General features: G+C 33.6%; 1 long non-coding RNA gene across 1 annotated transcript; it reads left to right on the top strand.

Moving 5' to 3' along the window:
• Positions 1-15,787: 15,787 nt before the first annotated feature.
• LOC134282407 (uncharacterized) lies at positions 15,788-20,872 on the top strand. The gene is made up of 5 exons (XR_009995283.1): positions 15,788-15,889; positions 16,269-16,328; positions 16,669-16,742; positions 17,558-17,686; positions 19,275-20,872. It is a non-coding gene; the product is annotated as an uncharacterized LOC134282407 (long non-coding RNA).
• The last annotated feature ends 221 nt before the right edge of the window (positions 20,873-21,093 follow it).

Here is a 21,093-nt window from a genome sequence, read left to right as displayed (position 1 = left end):
CTTTCACAATGAAAACAACACAGAAAATAGTACAGATTTTAAGTAAGAGTGCGAGTAATACCAAGATTGATTGTATACTGTTTAACGTCCATCTCTAGAATATTTCACCGATATGGAGACATTACCATTGCCGGTGAAGGACTGCAAATTTAGGCCTATGCTTAGCATTCGGGGCCTTTGGGTACGGAGGGATCTTTATTGTGCCACACTTATTGAGACACGGGGCCTCGGTTTTTACGGTCTCATCCGAAGGATCGCCCCATTTAGTCTTCTATTCTAACCTGGATCCCTACGGGGCGACTAATATCTAGACAAAATGGCAACTGGCATTAATTTAAAAATGTTCAGTGGAAGTATTTATTTGTGGCTGTCAGATTTAGGCAGCTGGTAGAAATTCCACAATGTGACAGACAACAGGCCCTGTTAGCTATCGGACGCAGTCTGGAAGGACAAATCGAAACTTAGCTACAAACGCTCACAGTCCATCAAAGAAATAACCTCAAAGACTTCAAGGACTGACTAAAAAGCAGATTTGCTCCACAAGAAACAAATTTTTACCTACTCTCTATAAAACGAAAGCATGGGTAAACTCCTGATGTTATTGGAGTTCTATGGAGAGACTTACTTTTACAGTTGACGACTGACTTTTACAATTTAAACACATAGAGACTCCATTTACTAAAATGTAAAAGTCAACTGTCGAATGTAAAAGTAAGTCTATTCATAAAACTCCAATAGGACATGAACTACCCGAAATATACCAAGTCTAGTTCGCCATTCAACAGGTTGGGCACACACCCCATTTGGTTGATCCACTCCTATTTGGTGGTCTATAGCCTAAAAAGTACATACATAACTGACCAAATGGTGGTCTTTTTTCTTCGCGCCAATATTGCATTAAATAAACAAAAAAGCACATTTTAACGAGCATTAGGAGATGATCTCCAACTCACCCTTAGACTATATAAGGTGATTCGCGCAACATTCCATGCGGCAATTTCGACGGCGGAGGGTGAGAATAGTACATAGAAGTAAGAAATACTGTTATATTGACAACTGAATGATCTATAATTTAAATATACCTCTTAAATGTTGAAAAACTTTCCTATGGGCTCTTTCTACAACTTTCATACTTCACAAATCAAAGCTTCTTATTGATCATGATCATCCAGAACCAATGAGAAGTTCCGTTTTAATTAATTGCAGCAGCTAAACGTTTGTACGGAAAAGTATTAAAGTACAAAATACATCGAATTTTTTTTATCGTGGCCATTACAGTATATAGAGATTTCAATCAGAGAATTTTAACAAATATTTTCTATTGTTGTATAATTGTTTTAAGATATGCCCTCCCCCCCCCCCCCCAAATAACATTAAGACTCATGCAACAATTTGCGCTAACTCTGAACAAGGGACACTATTCAGAGTTCATAGAAAAAAATATTTCTAGAGAATGTGTGCATTTTCACTATATAATCAATTAAGCCCCACCCTAACACCAGAATCCCTAACCCAGGGGTCATGAAATTCACAAATTTGGAAGAGACAGTCTTATTCAACTTAACTACGTACTTGGTTAGTTCATTTGAAACTCAGGAGCAAAGAAGAAGATAATCAAAGAAATTAATCATTTTTACTATATAGCCCCGCCCTAGCACTAGAGCCCCTGACCCTGGGGCCATGAATTTCACAATTTTGGAAGAGTCAATCTTATTCAACACAGCTATGCACTTAGTTTAATTAATCCCCACGAACAGAGAAGAAGAATCCATTTTTTTTTTCATTTTCACTATACAATCTATATAGCCCCGCCCTGCTACTAGAAACCCTGACACTAGGGCCATTTGATTTATAATTTTAGAAGAGTCAGTCTTATTCAACACAGCTATGCACTTAGTTAGTTTAATTAATCCCCACGAACAGAGAAGAAGAATTTCAAAGAATTTTTGCATTTTCGCTATACAATCTATAAAGCCCCGCCCTGCCACTAGAACCCCTGACCCTAGGGCCATTAGATTCACAATTTTAGAAGAGTCAGTCTTATTCAACATAGCTATTCACTTTTGTTAGTTTTTTAAATGCCTACAAACCGAAAATAATATTTTCAAAGAATTTTTTTGAATTTTCACTATATAATCTATACAGCCCCGCCATAGCACTAAAAACCCTTGCCCTGGGGCCATGAAATTTACAATTTTGGAAAAGGCAGTTAGCGTTTATGAGATTTTGCACAGGATCCAATATCCTTGGTGAAGAAATCAAAATAGAATTCAACAAAATGAACGGCTTTGGCAGACGACCAACTGCACAAACCTGTGGCTGCGTACTAAAGATTCCCACAACATACGACAGTTATCAAGAGATGAGAGAAGAGTTCGAAAACCTTCTCAAAAGCAATGTTTGGGAAATGGGATACGTGTAACATTTTTGGTATATGAGTGAAACTGTTTATGCTGTATTGTGTGTTAAGTTTGAAATTAATGGAGACTTTAGGTTGATGGCAAAAATGTGAGTTTTACATTCAGTTTTATTCGAGCATCACACATAGATGCTTACAATCATTAAGTTGTGCTATTTTTTAATATTAATTCGTTCACGAGGATAATTAATATTATTATTTATGTTTTACTAGTATATGAGGGAATATGTTTATGTTAAATTTTTTATGTTAATTTTTTTAAACACAAAACAGTGGATGTTTTAAAAATATTTTTGTTCAGTCGGTGTAGAATTTGATTAAAATTCTATGTGTTTCTACATAACGTTCTATTTAGAGAGTATTGTGATTGTTACAGAAATATTTGACTAGTTTAAGCTTAATAGATGATTATGACAAAAATGAAAGTTTTTCATTCATTCAAAAGGAGCATCAAACATAGATGCTTACTATCATTTAGTTGTGCTAGTGTTTATATTAATTCCAGTTAATGGGTAAATGTTTTTATCAATTCGTTCATGAGGATTATTATAATTCATGTTTTACTTCAAATTATTTTTTCCCAACAAATATAAAGAAATCGTGTTGCTCAGAAAAGTGTTGTTGTTTTTTTTTACTTAAAGCTGTATTTGAAAGTCGCCTTGTCAGAAATCAATGATAGAAAATGAATGTAAGTGAGATGCTGTATAAATATGGCCAAAGGAAGAGAGAGAGAGTTTTACGATTCAGCTGATTAATTGTCCCTGTCGTGGGGGTGGGGTAAGATTTGCACATGTATATATTTACCCTTCGTGCAAAACTTACACCGAGCCAGAATAGGGGAAATTAAATTTTGCATATTTATATAGTGGGATTGTTGGTCATTTGAACACATAGAAATACAAACTCAAGAAAATAGCATCTAGTTCACAATCAAGGTCTCAAGGTCATTGGCGTCATTTGAAGGCACTGAATTTGTGGAATAATGAGTATGCATACTGAATATCAAGTCTATATCTTATGACTTAAAAGTTATGACAAAAGTTCTAAAAAGATGTTTTAGCATATATGTCACAGACAAGGTCACAAGGTCATTGACCTTGGTGTCATTTGAAAGAACTATATGAGTAGAGTATGCATACTAAATATGGAATGTGTCTCTCAACAATTATAGCGAAGGTTAAAGGCGACAACAGACAGACAGATAAACAGACAGGACAAAAACAATATACACCCGGGTTTATCGATCCTAGTGCAAACAAATCTTCAGATAATTATGTTGACTTTATGCCGACTTGTTGATGACCTAACAATTATTCACGCATTAAAATAACATATGACATGTCCGTAACACTTTGTTGACTTGTCAGAAAAATATGTTTCATCTACATTGCACAAAACTTGTTATGGGTACGTTTTAAGCTTATCATAGCCAAATGCTCAAGCAAGATTTTTAGATAAAAACAAGTCCACTGTCTGATTGTTGTTAACTTTTCACATTTCATCATCCTTCTCCAGAACCGCTAATCCGATCTCCACCAAACTTAGCAAAGGAAATTCAAGTTTGTTCAAATGAAGGTCCACGTCCTCTTCCAAGGGCAGATAATTTAAAAAAAAAATACAGGCATCTTTGAAATATTTCCTCAAGAACAATTTATCCAGTAAGTATCAATCAATGAAGAAGCATTTTTGGATATTGTAAATTAGTTCAGATTATAACCTCTGGTGGGTAGGGTCGGGCCGCCATGGGGTTGCCAATTTTGCATAGTACTTAGGAAAATATATCTTCTTAAGGTCAGAAGACACGTTACTCAAATATTTGTTTTGTATTTCTTGGTATTGTATAAAAATATTACATATTTGTCATTATCTTCTGATTTCTACATTGTTTTCAAAATGTTTAAATATAAGTACACCAAAAAGAGTGTGATAGGCAATTTAGAAGATTACCTATAAGGGCTACATGTATATGAGAAATATGACCCTATGGTATCTTGGCCAAATGCCTGATAAAGACCTAATTTTCTGTGAGGAAATTGTTTAAGTACCCATACCTCAATGGCAAATTCTTAGGAAAATTATAGTTTTGAGAAACGTGTCGTCTGACCTTGAGATCTAGAAAGGAATAAATGACCAGAAGGATTTAAGTTAATTAATAATATCCAGATTTGCATTCTCTCTCTGCTTTCTCCCACTATTAGTCTACATGAAGCTGAAATCTCTAATTGCATTTATGGGATTATATTTACATTTGCTGATGCCTTTCCTTATATAACAATGATAATGAAGTTGAAATTCAATTAAGGAATGTTTTTCAGTTTTGTGTGAGTTATTGGTGTGTGAATCACACAGACTTGTCACGTAGGCATATTTCATGAAGTGCGCTATCGGTTCATGTCTTTGTGTGATTCACACACCAATAATTCACACTAAACTGAAAAACATTCCTTATATTTACATTTTACATGTTTGGAAGCAACTTAAATATGCTAAATATTTGAATTTCTCGCTGCCCTATATCGTTGCACTTTAACTAACGTCGCTGCAGCCTCATTGTGACGTCACGTTAACGCACGTTTCTCCGTGGATATTTCTACGCGTGAGTATACACGAAAATGATTTTCAAATCAATTTCACAGTAAGCTTACTAGAAAAACACAGCGAATGTAAATATTTTTCAATGACATGCAGTTGGTCACCTGATCCGATTTTCTTGCATATGGAAAGCAAACTGCACGAGCCATTTGGAAAGTTCAGATTGTGACGTCACATAACGTCATAGACACGTTATTTTGCATTTCCATAACAAAAGTCAACAAAGTGCCTATTTACCTTGTCACACGAATAAAAAATGAAAATATAAATATAAGAAATAACGTACGTGATCGGGCGTTATAGAATTTGATCACGTGACCGACGTCATGTTTCTTAAATAGAACTTACAAAACCGATGCACTAATCTAGGTATCTTAGTGTAGTCTACTTGTGTGCCAAGTAATAATGAAATCAGACCAAAACTGTAGAAGGAGTAGCATTTTTAAGGAATTTCACAGAAAGTTTTATTTTTAGTAACCATGGCAACACCGTTAATCGAAATCAAAATCCGAGGCACTATTCTATGTATCGTAGTGTAGCCAACTTAAATTGAAATCAGACCCGATTTTCCGGATTTGATTCGTAAATTAGGTTGCACTTTTAACATCCAGTTACAACCCAAGGTTAGATCTACGAAAACAATGCTGATGTATTAATTATCAGTGCAGGTGTAAACAATTACAAGAACAAATTTTATGGCTTTCATATTTCACATTTGTATTTCTTTTATCAGTATCAATATTTGTTATCTCTTGACCTTACAGGTTGACATACATTTGAGAAACTTCAACCTTCATCAGTAGCTGTCCTACGCAGGCATGTGTTTCACAAAGTTAACTCATCTTGTTAGCCGGGCTTATTGCTCAAAGAGCAATTGCCAGCTTATGTCATCCTGTTCAAGACAGGGAGTCAACCCCATAGTCCCCATTTTAAAGTTGCATGTAAAAATATAGTTCTTACTCTCAACTGCTTCTGAGATAATATGAATGCTATATAAAGCAACATAAATAAAACAAAGTTTTATCTAAATAAATAAACATTAGTAGTAATGACTTTGAACGCTTCAGCCTTAAGTCAAAGAACATAGTTTATTAGTGTAAGTATTTCTGATAATCAGTGTTATCATAGTTCTCAACATTTACGAGGAAAAACAGGAGAGGGAACCAGACTGACCAGATTTATTCTGATTCTGACAAAATCAGAACATGGCATTAGGATCGAAAACTCACTGTCAGTGTCTTATCATTTATATTGATAGTTTTAAAATATTTTTTTCATCAGAATTTTTAATCTGATATTGTTATTTATTTCTTAATACCATATAAACGTTTGATTCATGTAAGAAATTCATTATACTCTGTAAATGACCCTGGCTCTCTGTACTTCTGAGTACTTTAATTTTTATGCGCCTGATCCATAGATTTGGGACACATATTGTTTCTGTCCTGTCTGTGTGTGTGACTAATTGCCTACAAACTTAATCCTTCGCCATAACTTTTGAATTATGAAAGATAACCAGAAGTCTCTGTCGAGACTGAAGCTCTACTGGTTTGTACTTATATCAAAGGTAGAGAAAAGTTCTTAAGCAGTTGGGAATTGAAACATTACAACAACAATAAAAAAATAATCATCCTTGATTAAGTCTCTTTATGTTCTTAGTGTGGTCTACTTGCATGCCACGTTATATTATAATCAGACTTACATTGTATTTGGAGTAGCATTTTGAGAGTATTTAACAGAAATTTCTATTTTTAGTAACCAAAGCAAAAATGTTCATCAAAGTCAAAAACTGATAAACAAAATTGTGTATCTTAGTGTAGTCTACTTGTGTGTCAAGTTATATTGAAATCAGACCAAAACTGTAGGAGGAGTTGCATTTTGAAAGAATTTCACAGAAATTTCTATTTTTAGTAACAACGGCAACACCGCCCATCGAAATCAAAAACCGTTAAACAGAATTATGTATCTTAGTATAGTCTACTTGTGTGTCAAGTTATATTGAAATCAGACCAAAACTGTAGGAGGAGTAGCATTTTGAAAGAATTTCACAGAAATTTCTATTTTTAGCAACAACGGCAACACCGTTCATCGAAATCAAAAACCGATACACAGAATTATGTATCTTAGTGTATTCTACTTGTATGCCAAGTTATATTGAAATCAGACCAAAACTGTAGGAGGAGTATCATTTTGAAAGAATTTCACAGAAATTTCTATTTTTAGTAACAACGGCAACACCGTTTATCCAAATAAAAAACCGAAACACAGAATTATGTATCTTAGTGAAATCTACTTGTGTGCCAAGTTATATTGAAATCAGACCAAAACTGTAGGAGTAGCATTTTGAAAGAATTTCACAGAAATTTCTATTTTTAGTAACAACGGCAACACCGTTCATCGAAATCAAAAACCGATACACAGAAGTTTGTATCTTAGTGTAGTCTACTTGTATGCCAAGTTATACTGAAATCAGACCAAAACTGAAGGAGGAGTAGCATTTTGAAAAATTGTTTACAGACAGACAGACGGACGGACGACGGACGCATTACTATCGCATAAGCTCTTCTGGTCTCTGACCAGTAGAGGTAAAAACTTCATATTTGGAATACATATACCACTAATTGAGCTCTTTCAAATGCCACCAAGGTTAATGACCTTGTGACTTTGACTGTTAAAAATGTTAAAATTGCCTTTTTAAATCTTCTTTTTAACTTTTGAACCATAAGAGAGAGAGAGAGAGACCTTGTTAACTTGACTGTGACCTATATGCTAAAATAAAACTTTTTTTTGAACTTGATTGCAGCCTGGCGTATTGTGTTTCACAAACTCATCTTGTTTTGATATTGTTTTGAATGCAATTGTGATGTCACTGATATGTTATTATTAAACATTGTAGATAACTCCAGACTTGGTACATGTTATGAGTGATCAAGAACTTGCTGAATCCATCCCAGTTCACTGAGATCGCCTGTTCACTGAGATCGCCTTTGTATTCGAAAAAAAAATTGGTCAGAGGGGTAATGAACTTTCAAAGAAAAAGAATAAGTTACTAAAGATTCTGCACGAAAAACTAGAGAAAAGGGCGTCAGGGAGAAAAAGACCACACGATTCATCATCCGATGTAGAGGAAGAGACAATGAGGCGCCCATATGGAAACAAAAATGCTGCAAAGGACACACACCAAATTGAGCTTGGATGGATTCACAAGACATATCACAGAAATAAACAAGTAAGGGCAAAAACAGGAGGTGGAACAAGGAAGATAATGGTACAGAAAGATGCTTTGAAAGAAAATATAATGGAAGAGGCAAAACGGTTATTTTTTCCAGGTGGAGTATCGCCGAAGGGACCATTATCGAAATTTGAATTCGACATTTGGGATTTTTCCAAGAGAAAGTTTAGAGATGACATTACTCTTAATGAAATGTATGAAGAAACAAAAATGCCCTTACTGAGATTTTACTTATCAACATGTGAAAAGGGAACTGATGATATTTCCATAAAACAAAGTGATTCGCCTACATCAAAGGTCAATTCTATCGCCGAGGAATACCTAAATACAAGTCATCCGGTACAGATAATATACTGGGCAAAATAATTTAGGGATCATATTTTTACACAAGAATAATTTTTCCATACCCATGAATTTATGTGACAACAAGGCTTAATTAGTTTCAAAAACATGCCTTTAATATGATTCGATACTAAAGTCACACGTGTTTATTGGGTTTTGTGACATATTGGTCAAACGTGGTGTTAAAAAAGTAAGTGGTGCAAAGGAAGCATAAAATTATCAAAGAGGGTTCTCTTTTGTGAACATAAGAAAATTTCAGTATATCTGGTCAGAACTAGTTATAGTTTTGCTGAGAGGCACAGCTTCCAATGTGCTCTTAGGCTTAAAACTGGGCATCAGAGAGCAACGGAGAGACGGATTTCTACTCAAACAGTTTCAAACACACTTTAGGAAGCAAATTTCAAAGGTTGCCGACCAGCTGCACGACCTGTATTAAAATTAGAGTGACGCAGAAATCGACTACAATGGGTAACAGAACCCAAAAATTTGGCAATAACGTCAATGGTCTTCTGTTCTTTTCTCAGACGATTCACGATTTTGTTTTGACATCCATAATGACAGGAGACTTGTTTGGATTGCAAATTCGGACAGATATGCGGATTGTGTCATTTCTGAGCAATACAGAGTAAGTGGAGGTTTATTTATGATTTGGGCAGGCATAAGTATTGACTGCAGAACTGATCTGCACTTTTTGGAAGGCTACCTGACAGGTTTAAATTCCAAAATGATATTCTTCATCCTATTATTAGACGTATTGCATGTATTCTAGGGGAGGATTTCATCTTAATGGACGATAATGCTCGACTTCATAGAGTCCGAATCGTATTCGAGTACAAGGAAAGTAAACCATCTTAGCGTATTGACTCGCCAAGTCGTTTTCTAGACCAGAAGTTAATTGAACATGCCTGAAACATTCTTTAGCAACGCATTTCAGTTTGTCTTGCACTTCCCCAAAATCGACGGAGCTTCGGACAGCATTGCAAGAGAAATGGCAACAGATCCCTCAGGCTAGCCTTGGACGGCTGACGGGCATCATTGGTCTGCGCTACAGGGCCTTGCGGGGAGGTCATAGAAAATACTGGCAATCACTTTAGTGACAAAGTTTAACTCTTTGGGGAAAAAACTCATTTTCAGGTCTACCTCCAACATGTCGAATTCTAAAGTGACCTTAATGAACAATTCGTATCGTGTTCAAACAAATTTATCACATCCAATGTTTAATTTTCACTTTTTAAATACAAAATATGATACTAAAATTAAGATTGCATTCGGTTTTCTATAATACAGTATTTGTAAAACATATTTAATTTGATGATCCTTAACTTTTTTTGTCCAGTATGCAACCAGATTCAAGTTATCCTGTAGTCAATATTGCAGCTGGGACCATGTCAGTTGAAGTTCCACCGACCATGTCAGTTGAAGCTCCACCAACACAAGATATTGATATTTTGTCAAATGCAATGAGAATGAGTGAAATTCCTTGTGTTGATGACTTGCCGGACATTTTACAACTCCAAGACCTTGGAGGCTATACATCTTCTTGATGAAATAATTAAATACTTCAAGAGTGTTACCTTGGAGCAGGACATAATATCATTTGAAATCATCATGCCCAATGGAAAAGTTGAAATTGCTGAGGATGGTGGCGGGGTAACAAGAGATGTTCTGACAGAGTTTTGGAATACTTTTTATGAAAATAGTTCATTTGGTACTACAACAAAGATTCCTTGTATAAGACATGATTACGGGGAGGAGGAATGGAGAGCCATTGAGAATCTTTGGATGGAGAAATCAAGGGTATTTCCCAGTCCTGCTTTCAAAGCCTTTCGTACAACACTGCCTGTTCGGTAGACCCAGTGATGATTTACTGACCGCTTTTTATGATATTCTACCCAAACATGAAGCCAATACACTTCAAGCAGCTGTAATAGAGTATTCAAAAGCAGATGAAGATGATATGCTTGACATTTCGTCGTGTCATCACTGCAAAAAACTTCCAAGCCAAGACAATATTGTTCGGCTGCTTCAAGAAATTGCCCACAAGGAGATAATTCAAGCTCCAATGTTTTTTTTTTTTTTTGGGGGGGGGGGGGTAAATAGGTAATGTTTTGAATTGTCATTTTATTATTTTTTTAAATAAGGATTTAAAATACCACTTGTGGAAATTTTCTATCGTTTTACTAACAAACCAATCAATAGTATGCAAACAATTTGCTTCGTCAGGTTCCGCATCGTTTGTGGTCGATTCTTCTTCGTCTGATGGTTCCCTAGCGTAGGGTTCAAAACGAGAAGGTTCTACTCCCACATTTTCTGTTTTATTGCACAGCAATGAATCCTCATCAAAACTTTACGATCCACAAGAAAGTTTTAAAGATTCTTCCCCTAATGGACTATCAGAATTATCTGAAACAGCGTTTTTTGTCTATCACTTCAGGGAAGCGAGACACACTTGTGACGTCATTTAAATTTATTGCATTTAAACAGGAAGTGACATTGTCAAGGATTTTCCATCGTTTTCACAGGTGCAAATGCAAATGTTCAACATTGATTATCTTTGAAACGGCAGGACCGCTTTTAGTCGGATTTTCGCCAAAATGTTTTATGAAGCAGGTTTAGTGAATTACGTTGATGAGTAAAAGTACCGTACCCAGGAGCAGAGAGGAAAATTTTCAAAGAAATAATGCATTTTCACTACCTACTTATTTAGCCCCGCCCTAGCACTAGAACCCCTGACCCCAGGGCCATGAATTTCACAATTTTGGTAGAGGACTCATTGCTGATTACAAAATATGAAATAAATCAGAAGGAGATTCTTTTAACGTGGGTGTATGAGAGGAACACTTTTCGGCGACACTTGAATTGATCTCATTAATATATCTGATGTTATGCAATATGAACATCACAAAGTGAAATTTTGCAAAAATAGCCTTAGCAACAAGAAGATCAAATAGTGGTGGATCAAGATCGCCTCTTGGATCAGACAGAGTTCAGATCCAATCAAAGATAGTTTCACCAGCAAGATTACACAAGGTTCAAGGTCATTAGCAAAATCCAATCGATTAGGCCAAAGATCAAGGTCACAAGCAGCTGCATGGTTTAACAGATGTCATCATCGATCAATGTCCCCTGCAGGATCAAACAGACCGGAACAAAGATCAAGGATGTTTAAGCAGTCATCATCAACATCTGGGAGACTTATTAAACAAGGCAGTCTGACAAGTTTTCCCTTTACAGGCGTATGAATGTAATTCATAGAATATTCTCTTTGTTCACAAGAATGTTAATGGTCGATTGTTTTGATTTAAATTTGATCACAAGAATATTAACGGGTGGTTGTATTTCATGACGCAGGTTCGATAAGGTTTCCAAGAAAATATTGTAGTTCTCTGTAAATGCACTTCTCAGAACTACAAATGCATGACATCATAATTGAAAATGATTCCAAGTCACTGCGTACTTGAGCTGCAAAGATAGGGAAAGTGTCATAAACTTTACGCCTTATTTCAATAGTCAAATTAAGATGCAGAATGCTATTTTAAATGTTTTTATCATTTTTTCAAAAAATTTAATATAACGGAAAAATTTAGATAACTTTGCTTAATTACTCTTTTTCAAGAGTCAGCATGTTCAAACTACGGACGAAAATATACGTTTGACATTATCCTTTTTTAAACCCGTGGACAGAGGCAGAATTCATAATATTTGTATAAAAGAGCCTGGCACGGGTGATTAATAATGATTTATTTAATATCTTTTGTGGAAATATGTAAAAGGAGTTTCCCGACTATCTGAGTCCTGCTTGGGAAAATTGTACGACAACAATGGACAATTTTTTATCAGAATAGCTCACTTGACCCTTCGGCTCAGGTGAGCTAAAATGCAATAGCAAACTATAGTTAATTATAGTTAACTATATTTTACTATTGTAAATCAAAGTTCCAAAGTTTTTACCACAGTAAATCAAAGTTCCAAACTAACAAACTTTTATTGAATTGAATATCATAATATGCAGAAAGGAATATACGATTAAAAAAAATGGTAAATTGGAATGACTTAAATTAAAAGTTATATGTTTCCATCGATTCAATGTTTCTGAGTCTCTAAAAAGGAACTTGCAAATTATTTAACTGTTTTCATTTGCAAAAATTTAAAAATTAATTAAAAGTAAGCTCCAGAGATACACTGATAAACAAAACCCTGAAAAGCACGTCGTGTGCATGTATACAGTACAGTATATTTTATTTATAGTCGGCACATATACATGTATACAATACAACAGAAATAACATGAGGTGCGGTGAGCTCTTTAACCGATTTTAACACAAAGTTAAAAAACATGGATTTTAATTACGTTTCTATGATGAACAGCTAGTTTAAAGTTTTTATATAGCTGTGTTCCAAAGTATCAAATCAAAATTGCATAAATTTTGCATTTTGGGATGTTCACTTTTTGTTGGTTGATTGTGTGACTTTGCCTTACTTAAAGGCAACATTCGTTGAGGTGAGCTCTGAAATCTCTGCTCCAAAAAACATTAACTTGGTAAATGCTGAAATAGCAGCATCTGAAAATTTGACTGGTACAAAGAGACACACTAAAAACATCTTCCATGCATGTCTGATCAATATAGGACATAGAAGAAAAAATCATAGATACTAGCACCTCTAACAAAGAATAAACTATTTTAAAAAAAGCAGCAGCATAAATTGTTCAGCACACGGATGATTATCATAGTCCTAAAAAACATTGATCATACTGATTATAAACTAGTGCTAATTGTAACGGGGACCGTTACAGATGTTCCCCAAACGCTCCCCAAGTCCTTTTGGTGCCATATTCCCTGTAATCTCTATTAGATAAGAAATACTTTATAGAATTTAGACTTATTCAAGGTCTTCCCAGAAAAATACAAAATATATTTAAAAATAGGCATTGCACGCGTGTTTATGTGCGTAACGACCATATTATCTTGTCTACACTATCTAAAATTTTAATATACTCAAAGCATTTAATCCAAAAGTATTAAAAAATACACTCATTCGAGTGTATTTATAATTTTACTCATTTCACGTGCACGCACGCGCAAGCACGTACATAATGACTACACCTTCTTGTAGGAGTCCCTTATATTTATCTATGTTCTAAATCAAATCCCTTTTGGTTGAAAAACAAGGGAGTTATAGCCATTTGAAGTTTCAGCCAATCGGATTACAGCACACATGCATGCGTGTGATTTCATAAATTTTTATCTTTATCGTATTGAAGGACATCTAAATGAATGACTATATTTTAAAATTCGAAACATTTCGTCAAAAAACAAAGGAGATATTGCCATATAAAATTTCAGCCAATCAGATTGCAGCACACGTGCATGCGCGTGATTTCCTGATTTTTTTCTATATCATATTTTAGATATCCTAATGCATGACTATGTTTTAAATTTCAAAGCATTTCGTCAAAAAACAAAGGAGATATAGCCATTTAAAGTTTCAGCCAATCAGATTGCAGCATGCGCGCATGCGCATGCTTTCATGAATATTTTTATATATCATGCTGTAGACCTTCATAATGTAGGACTATGTTCAAAATTTCAAAAGATTATGACAAGAAACAAGAAAGATATTGAGGTTTTAGTTTCAGCCAATCAGAGCGAAGCACACGTGCATGCGCGTGAGATCTTGCTATTTTGACCATGCCATCTTGTCTATACTACTAATGTGTCCTTACATTATGAGTTTCAAAAAAATTCATCAAGAAAAAGAAAAGTTACAGCAATATCCATTATATTGGTCATTTTTCGTGTTGCACGTGCGCGCTCTTGCAAGCACGTGCGCGCAAAATGACCTTTGTTCGGCAAATCTACATAACATGTCTACTGACCCTAAAAACATTTTACCTTAGTCGGATGTGTAGTTTACAAGATCACTCGTGGACAAAATTTTCCCAGGAAGAAGAAAAATAATAATAATAATAATAATAATAATAATAATAAGAAACAGAGTAAAAACAATATGTTCCCCAACTTCGTTTGGGGAACATAAAAATATCAATAAATGTATATGACTGTCAAACGCAACGACACCCATAAAGCGAATGCAAGTAGTATAAGGGGTCTAGCTAGTGCGGAAGTGACGTCATAACCGGAAGTGGGCTAACCGGAAGTGGACGGAAGTGGGCTAGCCGGAAATGTCCTAGTCGGAAGCTGACTGGATGACCGGGTCAACTGAGTGCAGTTCTAACCCTAACCCCCTAGCCCCCCAACCCTAACCCCTAGCCCTAACCCTAACCCTAACCTAACCCTAACTAACCCTATCCCCCTTAGCCCTAACTAACCCTAACCGTAACCCCCTAACCCTAACTAACCCTAACTAACCCTAACTAGCCCTAACTAACCCTAATCTTAACCCCCTAACCTAACCCTATCCCTAACCTAACCCTAACTAACCCTAACCCCTTAACCCTAACCCTAGCCCCTAGCCCTAACTAACCCTACCCCTAACTAACCCTAACCCCTTTTTAAAAACCCTAACCTATTCCCCTTAAATACTGGAGTTGTTTACACTGTTTACATTGGTACGTTGGTACTACGTTTTTTGTTTATGCTGACTATACAGGTAAATACTTGGCAGCGAGCCAAGTTTGTTTAGAGCCGTGTGCAAAAAAAATATACTGACTACACAGGTAAATACTTGGCAGCCAGCCAAGTTTGTTTAGAGCCGTGTGCAAAAAATATGCTGACTACACAGGTAAATACTTGGCAGCGAGTCAAGTTTGTTTAGGGCCGTGTGCAAAAAATATGCTTACCTATGCATTGTGACGTCATTCACTGTATAAGTACAATGTGATTATGACGTCACACTTTTTCATTTACAGTCTAGACAGCCTATAGTCTAGCCAGCCTAACTAGTTTGAACTGAATTTTTTACTGAAAGACAATAACAAATAACACACAATACAAGAAACATTGTGTTTCTCTCAAGTTATAACACCAGGTCACTTTTTTAAAAAACTTAGAATTTCTTTTTAAATTTTTTAAACTTTTTTTTTTTTAATTAACTTATAAATTTTTTAACTTTTAACTTTTTTAAAATAACTTTAAATTTTTTTTTTCTTATTATTATTTTTTTTTTTTGGTAAACTCCCCTTATAGTTTTTAAGAAATAAAATTTAAAAAATCATGTAATACTACATCAGTGTTATGTTATTGTATGACTTCATCTTTTATACAGTCGGGTTCGGGGTTTCGGGCGACCATAGCGAATTTCGGCAAGATTTTACCCCAGTGAAAAAGGCTTGTAATCCACAGTGTAAGTCGTTTAAAGTTGTTTCACATTGTTTATGATTGTGATTATGTTATCGCTCACCTATATGTTTAATGTCAGCTATGCTAAATAACCCATTTCTGTGTAATTTGAGAGAATGTTTTGACATGTGGTTAAAGTATGGCGTGCTATTCATGTTATCATTTAAAAAGTCGATCCTAAATAAATCTGTTTTAAAAAATACATTTTACGAATGACATTTAATATGATTGATTAGAGTATAGGTATCCATATATAAGAGATATTATTTTGCATTACATTTACACATGTTTTTCTGTCCAGTTTGTCTGTCAATTGTTGCTTTACTTCCTTTGTAAAATGAGGTTAAATTGAGTATCACTGAATATTGTATGCTTTTTTTCAGGATCAGCTAAGATGTTGTTTCACTGGATTATTTAATTTGGCATATAATTGGATAATTCTGGTAAGTTTGTCTTTGTTTTGTTTACATTTCCTATATGAAGATCATCTTTGCATTTAATCATGATTATGTAAAGTTCTGTTTTGAATGTAAATGTACTGTATTTATCCTCATTTCATGTGATTTACACTTGTTTAGCCTGCATGTAACTCAGAGTGCATTTAATATTTCTATGATGGGTCATTCTATGATTGAATTTCAATCAGAAAAATATTCACTTAATTTTGGTAAAATACATGGTATCTTTTTACATTTCTATCCCTTTTGTCTGTAAATTATTGCTTTACTTACATTGTAAAATGAGATTAAATGTGTATCACTGAATTGTATGATTTTTTTTCAGGATCAGCTGAGATGTAATCAATCACTGGATTATTTAATGCATAGGCTAATTGGGCATATAGTTGAATATCTCTGGTAAGTTTGTCTTGTTTTTTTTTACATTTTCCTATGATGGTCATCTTTGCATTTAAGCCTGATTATATGGTTAATTTTATTACTGTATAATACTTATGTGATCTGATATCTCTAACTTACATTCATATAAACACACCCTTATTTAACCTTAAATATATTAACCCATGATTAAGGGATCTTCAGAATATTAATAAGTCCTTTTGTATAAATTATATGATTTAATTTCATAATTCATTATGTATGTTACCCATGGCCATGGAATTCAGACTTACTAAATGGTGATCAAAGAGATATTAATTAGGAATCTAATAAGAGAAAAGGAAGAATTTACCAAAGATTAATCACAATAGTTATTTACTTTTTGTTTTGATTCTAAATATGTGGGATATATGACATACATATATTTTCATTTTCACTTTTGTTTCTTAGTAATGAGCTTTTCAAAAAATTAAGGACTACATGTTGTACTGTGATGATGCTAAAAAAGATGTATTTTTCTGTATGCAGTACTGACAGATATTAAACAAAATTGAATCTGTTGTTAATAAAAAAAAAAAATCTTTTAGTGTCTAAATAATTAATTTGATAATCATTTTATTTGTGATATCAATACAGTAATTGTGCTTTTTTTTATTATCTAAAGATAACATGATGAACTTTTCTCATCTGGAGTTAATGTTAAAAACAATTTTTGAGATTAAAAACAAATATTTTCATGAACTTTTTTGGCATTGTACATGTTTGTTCAATTTTTAAACATGCATTGTTTCACACAGTACTCCATCATATTAACAAAAATGGTTTTATTTCTACAGTCCTCAACCTGGAAGCCATGTTTTGTTCCTAACCACCTATGATTAATTCTCTATGAAGTTCAGACTGTCTGCTCTTCCTTTGGAAATACACAGTTAGTCAACCAACAAAGAAACACACAAAACTTGAAGGTAAAGTTTCAATGAGATACAATTGTAATATATATTTATTTATTATTTTATTATTATTTTTTTTACATATGCATGTTTATAATATTGAATTGATATGTAAATTATATATTTAAATAAAAAGGGCTTGGTGGTCATGGTCATGTTTAAACTATATTGATCTCCTTTAGAAGAAGAAGAAGAGCTCCATTTCAATATATATACAAAAATGCATGATCAAATTTTGAAACTAAAATGTATGAAAGTTTTCTTTGCCAAATGATAGTTAACAGCTGAAGATAGCATATCTAAAGAATAAGTTAAATATGGCTAATTTGCAACCCCCCCCCCCCCCAGCTTCCTTAATATCATAGTTGGTAAAGATAGCAAGTTTTGACTCCAATTGCTGATGAATTCTGAATTTCCCATTTAATATTAACATTATATCACAGGGAAAGAATACTATAATGTAGCACATCAGGATGACCAGAAAAGAAATCTTAATGACCCTCTTAACTATGTATAAAGACTGTAACCTTATAACTGATGTAAGATAATCTGATTGTGTGGAATTAAAATTCCCTGGTGTTTCTACTACCCAAGATCTTCTTATGAGTGCATGGGACTGTTGTAAACCTTCTCCTGTTTATAAAAAATATACCTTGGAGCATGACACTTTATTCATAAAAGGTACTTTCAATATCATTTCTATGAGTTTTTGTTCTTTCTTTTTAATAATCTAGTGTTATATCTCATTTAAACCCATTAATATGTATGCTTCCAAAATCTTAGATCTGTCTGTATAGTTTTTTCAGCTCTTTGAACACAAATACCCTGATTCAATCTTTTGAGGTAAACATGATAGAGACATCATAGATGATTATCAGAGTGTGTATCACAATCTTAACCATAAGGTCAATTTAAATGGTCTAAGGCACAACAAATGAAAGTGAAAACTTTTTTTTTTTTATTAGAATACATAATTTTGTAATAAACAAATACTGGAAAAGTTACTCTCATAATAAGCCTTAATGTCCTCCAAGAATTCAGTTTGGACTTCCTCCATTAATCCTTGTATCTTCTCCAATGGTTTTGTGGGCTAAAATTCATGTGTCTTTAACAACATTTTTTTCTGACAACTGTTTTCTCTTATTATCTATAAACTTGACTTCTTCTCTAGTCAAAGGTCTTTCAGGGTAATCCAAGTAATTCTTACCCTCTTTTGGTAATAAATGGTTATATTCCTCATTGGCTTCTTCTGCAATCAAGGGTCTTTCTATGTAATCTCTGACAACATTAGGATCACCCTTCTCTGGACTTAATTGATTATATTCTTGTTGAGAAATGATCTCAATAGTGCCATCTTTTTTTATTTTAACTGGTATACCTCTGTCTATATCTTTCTCTGAAAGAACTCTCTTTCCAAACTGAATTTTACTCATTCCTTTACTCTTTTCTTTACTGGAGGTGTTACCCATGGTTAATATGAAAAAGTCAAAATCTTATGTTACAACTTGTATTTATACCCTTTTTGTCTATATTTAGAATTCCATCAAGCTTATATTATATAACAATTTTTTTTTTCAACTAAGACTTTTTTTTTATTTTTCAGGATTCTCTAGTGAGGGCTTATGGAAATGATCTATGTCTACTCTCAGAATGGTGAAAGACTATCAGATTATGCAAAGACTAACAGAATATCCTCTCTTGGAACACTGAAACAAGAAAATCAAACAGGAGATGGATGGAGGATTTAAGAAGCACATAGATAAATATGATTTCCAACGAATTTAACCAGTATTATCATAGACTGTGGTTTACAGGATGACAAAGTAACAGGATTGTATCATTTTACTGTCAGACACTGACTATGGATAAGATGTACCCATTTATTAAACTGAGATCTAGTCAAATCAAGTACAATTGTATTGAAAAAATGATTTTCTGATAGCATGAACTCTTTAAAAATTAATTCTCACAGACCTCAAAGTATCTGAATGTGACTTTTATTTTTACCAATTTCTATTGAAGACTGTTTTTATGTATGAGAAGTATACATTTAAATCTTTTATTTTTCATCTTATTTCTATAACCCCCTAGAAATTACACAGATATTCAGATGCTGGATTTAATATTATTATTTAACTTTCCTGGAATGGTAAATATATTTTGTTTGTGTATGTATCATTTTTTAATTTTGAATTTAAAATTGGTCTCAATAAGACCCCCAATAAAGATGCAAGTGTCCCATAATCTGTGGTTTAATAATATCTTGAATATCTTTATCATATCATATTCATCATACTAATTACATATAGAATGTTTGTAGGAATACACTTTGTTGTTTAGGACACTTTGTCAAGGTCAAAGCATAAGATTATTGAGATGACTTCTTTGACAATAATTTGTAACTTACAATCTTCACATCATAAGTACACAGATGAAGAATCAATAAGATATTTCTATAGATTTTTTGGATCATTTACTCCTGGGTAAAAGTTAGTTACTAACTGAGATTACTGATTTGAATCCTGTAATGCAACAACTTAGACATTGTGTGATAACTTATAGACTTTATAAAAATTAGGTGCAAATTCTTAGGAAAGGATTGAAATGTTAATCAAATGTACAATGTTCAAGGGTGTTTATATGACTATTACTATGTAATACCTTAGAATTCTGTAAAAAATTTATTATCACTGCGTAGATAAAAATGGTGCATTACAGCAACTCTGGTGATTTACATACCTTCAGTCATAAATACATGTAGATAGGTATTTGGAAGACTCCTTTAGATTTTGAAATTTTTATTTCAAAAGTATAGAATTTAAGTTTGAAAGATTTAAAATGGCAGCATATCATTTGCTTGTGAATTAAAAAAATAAATCCAAACATATACATCTTTGGATGATAATTGTAGCATTTTATCAATTCCTGGACTTCGGTCTTGATATCATCCTTTAATGTCCTTAAAATTTTAATGACTGTCTTTTAGTTTTAGTTGAATTAGTTTCTTTTCTACATGTGAAAATTACATCATCCAAAGAAGTTCTTCATCTGCATGTTATATGAAGAAGACAATTTTCATCACAGTGAAAGAGATTGTTTTGTTAAACATATTGCATTGATGCACAAATATACTTTTAGATTTTTAATAGCTAGGGTTCATATTTCTTAATATGGAATGCTAAGTACTGTTGATTTCAATTTTTTTTTGGTTTGGAATGCTTGAACAAAGACATACTTGTAGAAAAAAATGTACATGATGTGTAAGAAAAGCATGTGTAAACCTTATGACTTTATATTTGCTGATTAATTCATTTATGAGTTTCATCTTTGTTTCAATGTAAACATTTCTAAGTAGGGCACACACCAGAAACTCTTAAAATTATTATATCAGGGTTTAACACAACAATTCCAAATGATTTTTG

The sequence above is a fragment of the Saccostrea cucullata genome, unplaced genomic scaffold (genome assembly GCF_032062105.1).
Source record: "Saccostrea cucullata isolate Sc308-1 unplaced genomic scaffold, CSIRO_AGI_Scuc_v1 ctg312, whole genome shotgun sequence".
In the NCBI taxonomy this organism is placed as follows: domain Eukaryota; kingdom Metazoa; phylum Mollusca; class Bivalvia; order Ostreida; family Ostreidae; genus Saccostrea; species Saccostrea cuccullata.
This window is presented reverse-complemented; position numbering and strand designations above follow the sequence as displayed.